Source organism: Onychomys torridus, chromosome 1 (genome assembly GCF_903995425.1).
Source record: "Onychomys torridus chromosome 1, mOncTor1.1, whole genome shotgun sequence".
NCBI classification, from domain to species: Eukaryota; Metazoa; Chordata; class Mammalia; order Rodentia; family Cricetidae; genus Onychomys; species Onychomys torridus.
Window position 1 is genome coordinate 80,032,862 of NC_050443.1, and position 8,197 is coordinate 80,041,058.

Consider the following 8,197-nt stretch of genomic DNA (forward strand, 5'->3'; position numbering starts at 1 on the left):
CACAGTAGCTCTGATCTTTAGCTCTATTTTTTAGATAAATACACAGTTCAAAATCACTCAGCCAATTAAAATTGAGATGGGGCTTTAATTCTTGTCCTCTATTATTGAATTCTGTGCTCTTTATGGTCTTCAGATATCTTTTAACTAGAGGTTCAGTTCTTCAAATGAAGTCTTGCCTAAAACATCTATCAGCTCTGATTGCAGCCAAGTAGAGACCCTGACCCCAGCTCCCTAAACTATCTTCAGCAGATCAGCACAATTTCCACAGACAGAGAGCCTGCTGCTCCCTGAGAAGAATGGAGGGCTCCACTTAGGTCTCCCAGGCTGGGGGAAGGGGGTTCAGAAATTTCTCAAGTGGTCTGTGGAGTGTCACTCTCTCACAGTGTCCCTTCCTCCCCCAGATCTGGAGTCACATTGTATGCAACTACTCAAGTCTTACACCGGTGCTGGAGCAGTCCCCTAGCAGCACCACCTCTATTTGCAAGAAGAGACAGCGGAAGTGCAAGGGTCACTTTATGCATCTTGAATGATTTTTATTTTTGTTTTTGGTTTTGTAAAAGCTGCTTTTTCTAATATCTAGGAGCCTCCCCCTGTGCCTCCCTCTTAGCCACTGCCCTGCTGGCTCTAGCCCCTCTTCCTACCTGAGTAGGCCCAGGCCTCTCTGCACTTCCTTCCTCCCCTAAGCATCCTGTCCCTAGGATCCCAGTCTAGTAGCAAGCAGAGAGTGAGGTTTATTGCGATGGTTCATGTAAAGGCTAGATTTCATCTGGAGAGCATAACAGATGTGGCCCTCAGGTCTGCGGTAGGAACTCGGGGCTGTTGAGAAGGCCACATCTGTCAGATTGTCATTTTGCTGAAGCAAGATTAGTTCAAATACGAAGAAATATCTTCCAAGAACCATCGCAACAGACCAAGAACAAACCCACCTGGTTATGTAGGAATGTTATCAGCAGCTTCATGTCCCAGGCTCAGAACCTGGGAAAGCAGAGAATTTGGGGAAGGGTGGTGGGAGGGAGGACACCAGGAAAGGAGTGTGAAGAAAGGGCAAGAGGGTGCTCAGTCTAGTTTGAAAGGTGTCTGGCCATGGGCCTGGACCTTCTGATTTGCACAGTGATGTTAACTGACCTGGCACTTCCTTCAGAGATGCTTTGACCTCAGACCTGCCAAACAGTTGCATGGTGGTGGGATCCCAGCATCCAGAGGCTTCGGAAGGCCAGGGGCCTGCATAATCCCACCCTCAGCTCGAGCCTCATGGACCCAACTCTGAGGAGCTTCCTCCTCAGAGAGTGGACTGTGGCATCTCTCTCCCTTGCCCTTCTGTCCTTCCCCATGCCAGGGCACACGTGTCTGTCTGTGGGGCTGGCAGGCAGGCCAAGCTCTTGGTTACCTTGTGCCATTTCACGGCCAAAGTGAAGGAACCACATTCCAGGTGGGAGCTGGCGGTTCTGAAGGTCAGGATAGTGAAGGAAAAACAATAGCAATAATCATTTCATACTCATGGAACTGAAGGGACCTTAGCATTCATCATCTCATCCATTCCCCTATTTGACAGATGAGGAAACTGAGGCCCAGAGAGACAGAAAGGATTTCTCTGAACCTCATAGTAAATTAGCATTAAATGCAGCCTTCCTACCTACTGGCTTTTTGCCTACATTTAGCAAGGGATGGATTGGCTTGGCTTTGTAAAAATTAAGTCAGCAGTGCCCACATCTGGTGAGCTCTGGAATGACCTCTGGGCTTCTTTGCTGTTTTCCCTCACGGACTCCAAAGGTGGGGGTTGAAGACTAAGCAGAGGCCACACAGGGCAGATGGCAGGAACAGAAATTGCATTTGGAAAGCCTGTGAAGACATCTAGAGTGTTTATTCTCTAAGAAAAGGAGCGGGTGAGCTGGCTGGAAGAGGCTTTGCACTTAGGATAGCAGTCCTTTATCCCAAGAAGAGAGGAAAGAATGGGAAGCCACCAAAAGAGGAGACCAGGAGGAGGCCAAGCAGATAAAACCACATCTGGGAGAAGAAGAGGGACCCCTGGGACAAGAAGTCCTTCCTAGACTCAGCTAGGAAATGGATTGGCTGCCACCTTCCTGTGCCTGCCCAGCACTGGGTGGAACAGGAATATCTTACTGTGTAAAATTGGATCACTGGTAACATTTGAGACTCAAACTATTTTCATTTTAAATTCATGTGAACTTGGACATCACCTTCCTCCTATTTCCCATGTTCCCCTAAAGGAAGAAGAAAAAAAAAAAAGGAAGCCCTTGAGCTGGAATGACCTCGGAAACAGTCTGACTGTTCCCAGGAGGTCAGAGTTCATCAGCGTCTGTGGCCAAGAGCCAGAAGTTAGGGCTCCTACCTTCCTGGCCTTCCAGGAACTTCAGGACCAGGAAGAGAAAACTCAGTTGTTCTGGGGTGCTGACAAGGTTTTCTTTCCAAACAAAGGTTTGCAGTGTTGGTCTGCTTTTCACAATGCCTCCTCCTACCCTCTTTGGTTTTGTAGAGGTGGATGAAGGTTGCTATAGATTATATCTTAGATGTCTGAAAATGCCAAAATAGTAATGGTGGTAATAATCACAGGATACCTTTGCACGTGTCAGGTGCTTCACAGATGTCAGAGCACTTCACAGCCTTGGACTGGCCCTGGGAGCAAGCGGCAGGGCCAGTTAGTCCCCCCACTCGACACATGTGGGAACAGATTCTAGAAGGAAATGAAATGGCCCAAAATGAGCTGTATGCTGGAATCCTAGCAGGCTTCCTAGACCCTGTGGCCTTCAGGTGCCCTGGTAAAAGATACAAAAAGAGACCTAGGAATGACTTCTTAACGTTTGTTCTTTCCACGCCAGTAAGTAAATGCTGTTTGTGCCCCGCATAGTTCATGTGGTTTATGCCTGAGATGAAGGCATGATGCATAGAGAATCTAAGGCTCAGAAAAGGACAGGGACTTTCTGGTAAAGAATCCCCTGCTGGCTCTAATCTCTCTAAGCCTGATCCACACATAGGCTCATGTTCTGAAGCATCTATGCTCTGTACCTCATCTTAGACCTAATCTGTGATTCAAGATCAGAAAGGCCCCAAGGTGAAAATCAAGTGCTGACATGCTATAGTCTAGAGAACCAGACCAATTAACCTTTTTTCAGTAACAGCACAAGAGCCCCAGTTCAGTCTGGCAAGCCTGGGGAGTCGTGGCAAAGGGACTGAGTCCCAGAGTGCAGTGTGTGTGTATGCCTTGGGTTAGATGAACAGACAGCTCTGGCAGGGTCATAGGTACCTAGCAGGGGTACCCTAGGTATCATCTAAAGATTCTGGATGGCCCAGTGGTCAAGATAGATGAGGCCAGAGCTGGAAAGGACCTCTCACCGTAGGACAAGGGATGTGCACATGACATCATGACCTGCCACACTGGCATCACTACATACACATAAGCTGAGGTGGAGGTGGCTCTGTTCATCAGCCCCACTTTGCACCACGTGACCATCTTCAGCATCCCTGGGCCAGGAAGTTTGGGTCTGGAAACTGGAGTACTTCCAGTGAGTAAAAGCCTGAAAGTCTCTTGCTATGCTTTCAAAACAAAACCAAAAAACAACTTTTTCTTCCTATGAGATAAAATACCTTTTCCTTCTTGTTATCCTGACTCTGAAGTACATACCCCCTTCCCTGAGTATTCACCAGGGACACACACATCTGTCTGCCCAAACTTCTTTTTGTATATAAAGTACTTTGACACTGATTGCCAAAACCAATACTTTAAAGATGGGGGGCAGGGGTCATGATGCTCTGAAGGGGTAAGAGACTTGCCCAGGGACACACAGCTCATGAGTGAAGGAGCCTGGATTTGAATTCCTGATCCTCGGCTCTTCCTGCTGCCCCACACAGAAGAGTTTATGGAGACTTGGGGGAGCTCCTATCTGTCAGCCAAGCAGATTTTTGAGAATTTCTGCTTTAGGCCGAGACTTATAATAGGCCCTGGGGGTAAGTCCAGCTGAGAAGTTGCCACAAAAGGCCTAACTCACAACATCCAAGGTGACACTGTCCAGTCCTGAAGATGATTGAGGACAGTCCCAGGCATCTTTGAGCAGGGAGTCTTGCTTCTTGGAAGCCTGCACACTCTGGCTCTCTGATTCTCAGATCCAACAAGGCACTTCAAGGGGATATGGCATAAAGCCTGAACTTCTGAAAGCATATCTGGAGTCCTCAGGCTTGCTTGTTCACCAGGTCCTAGAGAGACTAACTAGGCTCTGTGCATCTAGATGGTTCCATGTTTGAGACCTAGAGCTTTCTTTGGAAGGCTTGATGCTGTGCCCTGAATAGCCTTCAGAAATGAGTCATGGGAACATAAAAGTAGGACAAGTCCCTTGGTCACCAATTCTGGCATCCTTATTGTGCAGACATGACACATCAAACAAGGCATGCTGACCCGGCTTAGTTTTCTGCATATCAAATATCTTGCCCCTGCTATGGGCTCCGTGGTCTTCACGGCATTCTGGCTGAATCAGTCATCATCCCATGTGTGATTCATGTTCAGGGAGCTCTGCCTTTCCATCTTGTGTTAACCATGGCACTGCTGAGTGTGTGGCCCCTAGTATCTTGTCAAGCCTGGGAACCTAGAGAAGGGCAGCCAGGGTAGGAGTGGACAAAGGGGAGCAAAGCAGTGGTAGAAACTTGGCCATGCTCACTGGTCAGAATACACCCAAGTCTCTAGACAAACTTCTATGGACATGCCAGGCTGGTAGCAGGCTTGTCCTTTTCCTACACCTGTTCCCTCTCCTAGAAAAAAAAAATTTGTGAAATTCAGCATTATATGGTTCCACAACTCAGCCTTTGAAATTCCCAGCAGGCCAGCTTCAACATTCCATGGCCAGACTTGCCTGAGCCAGACTTGGGTCCCACTCCCTCAGTTTCTCCTGCAGGTATTTCCTAATTTACAAACTGTTGATGCCAGTCAGAACGCCAGCCAGGAACATAGGAGTTGAAACTGGTTGCCACAGAGCCAAAGAGGGACATAGCAGCGCCTGCTTCTCTGTGGCTGCTATATCTGTAGTTCTTCAGTATCCCTGCTGCGGCAGTGTGTCTGTCCTTTATCCATTCCAGCCTGAGGGACCATTTTCTTTCCAGGAGAACAGATACAACAGCTTTACAGATAGCAGCAGCCCACGGGAATCAAATGAGTGAAATCTGCTTTGGGCTTAACCCTAGCATCTATCCTTGACCCCAGCTCAGCCATCCTGGCTCCAGCCATCTTCCTCATGCATGAAAGTCAGACTAAGGAAAGAGTAGGACTGGCCCAGAGACCTCAGGTCAGCCAGATCGACTGGATCTGTCTTGTGAACCATGCTCCTTACAAGGTGGGGCAAGGCTAGGCCTCCTGCACCTTGGAGTTGTCTTTGATCTCTGAAGGCCCAGGGCCTGTCCCCCTTCCTGTCTTCAAGGCATCTGCATCCTTCTTTCATATCACATGACAGAGAAGCTTGTTCTCATGGCATGTAACATCCCTGTGAAGAGAGCGTTGTGTATGATTTTGTATTTTTTAATTCATTTTAACCTACAGGTTGGAATCTAATTTTTAAATTTTATTGGAACTCACATTTTAAAAACAAATAAAAACATTGAAAAATAATAATAATAATAAACCTTTGACCAGTGTCTTCCAAGTAGTTTGATTAAATAATTTATAGGTGTTTTCAAAACACAGCCTGGAGTGTAAAGCTTGGAAAGCCCTGTGGCCACACTTGTGTGTAATGAAGTGTAAATCTGGCTTTGTTGTTTTGGATTCCTTTGGGTTTTGTTTTGTTTTGAAGATCAGATAGTGATCACTCTGAAAGGTTGAAGCCAAGAGTTTGTAACTATGATATTTACTGTAAGCTGTAGAACATTCAACAACTATTAAAGTTTCCCAAAAAAACCAACAACAAGTGGTTCTTGGGTGAGTGAGGCACAGACCACCTCCGGACAGTGAGTCCCTGCGCTTCTCCCCCAGGCAATTCTGTTCTGAGTACACACCTGGAACCCCAGTGCTCTGGAGGCTGGGGTAGGATTGCAACATGAATGCTCTGTCTCAAAACCTGGGGGGACGCTCAGAGGTTAGAGCACTGGCTGCTCTCACAGGCAGCCAGGGTTTGGGTTCCAGGACCCACAGTAGTTAACAACCATCCATACCTCCTCTTCCAGAGGATCCTATGACACCTTCTGGTTTCTAGAGCACCAGGCACACACATGGTGCACTTACATGCAGGCATTCATATACATAAAATTCATCCACATGAGAAAGACGTCACAAGGGGTAAAAAAAAAAATCCTGTGTCTTCTTGGGACTATGGAATCAGGCACAATGTATGGGAGCTGTGGAGCATCAGGTTCGGCATGTGCACCAGATAACGTGGTGGAAACCTGGGGAAGTTGTTAAAGAGCTGACATCTGTTAAGGCTGGAGTATATAGCTCAGTGTAGTGTACTTATGTGGGAGACCCCCCCCCCCAGCATGAAAAAGGAAGAAGAGGAAGAACTAGTGACAGACTCGGCCATTTGTTGAGTCTTGTGGCTAGTGCTTGCTGCCCACTTCTGCTTGTTGATCTCGGAGCTTCTCATGCTTTGCTAAGGAAGGGAGGGTCTTGGCTAAGGTAAAGTTGGAATTCACACTTGGCCTGGTTCCAGGTACTACAGTCCATGTTCTGCCCATCTCAGAGGAGATGGTTTCTTTTTTTGTTGTTATTGTTTTCAGAGACAGGGTAGACCAGGCTGGCCTTGAACTCACACCTTTCTACCTGCTGAGTTATGGGATTAAAAACATGCACTGCCACCACCCAGCCTAGAAGATGGTTTCCTAAAGGATGGACCCTTTTCCTCTCAAAGCAATGAGGGAGTGTCAGGAAGCCCAGGGGGGCTTGGTTGCTTATTACAGGGCCTTTGAAGTCCACAGAGCCTTATACGAGCAGTCTTTACAGACTCTTTTTTTTATCCCCTGTACATTTGAATCGCCTTCCCTTCAGGGTGACTGCTAATGCTGCTCAGGCTTTGTCTTGTTACTTTTCTATTGTGAAGGCACCATAACCAAAGCAACTTACAGAAGAGTTTATTGGGGCTTAAAGTTTCAGAGGGTGAATCCAGAATGGGGAGCATGGAGCAGGAGCAGTAGTTGAGAGCTCACATCGTTATCCAAAAATAGGAGGCGGGCAGGAAGAAAGAACAAGAACGAACAAACACATAGGAGCTACCTAGGAATGGCATGGGCTTTTGTAACCTCAAAGCCTGTCCCCAGTGATACATTTCCTCCAACAAGGTCACATTTCCTAATCCTTTTCAAGCAGTTGCACCAGCTGGGGACCAAGCGTTCAAATAAATGAGCCATATGGGGCCATTCTCATTTAAGCCTCAATGGGTTGTCTTGGGCCATCTAACCACTTTTCTTTCTCAGGGCCTGGCCTTGACAGTTCAACATGTTCAATTGTAGGAAAAACTGGCCAAAAGTGGAGTGAAGCCAGGTGTGTGCCACTGTGTTTACTCCACATTGCAGAAGATTCAGTGACATTTAAAGACCTACCAAGGGCTGGAGGTACATACAGTCTGCCTTGCTTGGGTGAGGCTGAGTTCCATCCCAATGCTGCAAGAACCAGTAAAACCCTCCATGGGGTGGCGCTAGGCCTACTGGACCAGTAGACATACCTTGGCCCAGGCTAGAGTGGGAACTGTTAATTGGTACACCTCCCGCCAAGCCTCACTCGGCCTCATGATATCCTCCCAGCCTTCCATTCTGTCCGTGATCCATCATGGACCTGGTGAAGGGAGGAGAGGGCAGAGAGCTAGAGGTGGGACCCCAATGCCTACTCTTCCCTCCAGCACCCACCTCTACCCATGGAGGGGGCTGCAGGGATTTGTACAAAAGTTTCCAAGAGTAGGTGGGGCTGTGGAGACCATGAATGTCACATCTGCATCATCATCTCTCACCACTTTGCCCTGATGTTGGGAAACCGACACAAGAAGCAAATGAGGAAACAAGCCATTCTTCGAACAAGCAGGAGCAAGGTCCTGTCCTCATCGTGACTGGGGCGTCCTCACCCGCCTGGAAGCCTGGACATGTTATTTCCACTTTGACTAGTATATGAATGTGTCTCTAATCTAGCCATCCCAGAGAATGGATGGGGTCCCACCTCCTGCCTTATCCTCCAGGAAACACTCTTATCCTCATACACAGACCCAAGTGGGCTGTGTCA

The 8,197-nt window shown here is 47.7% G+C and overlaps 1 protein-coding gene across 4 annotated transcripts in view; it reads left to right on the plus strand.

Moving 5' to 3' along the window:
* Positions 1 to 5,555, plus strand: part of Fam168a (family with sequence similarity 168 member A) — a 58,368-nt gene extending 52,813 nt beyond the window's left edge. For all 4 annotated transcript variants that reach the window (XM_036187194.1, XM_036187212.1, XM_036187203.1 and 1 more), the window contains one exon: positions 402 to 5,555. The gene's annotated coding sequence lies outside the window, so the exon portion shown is untranslated. The remainder of the gene's footprint in view (positions 1 to 401) is intronic.
* Positions 5,556 to 8,197: the final 2,642 nt, after the last annotated feature.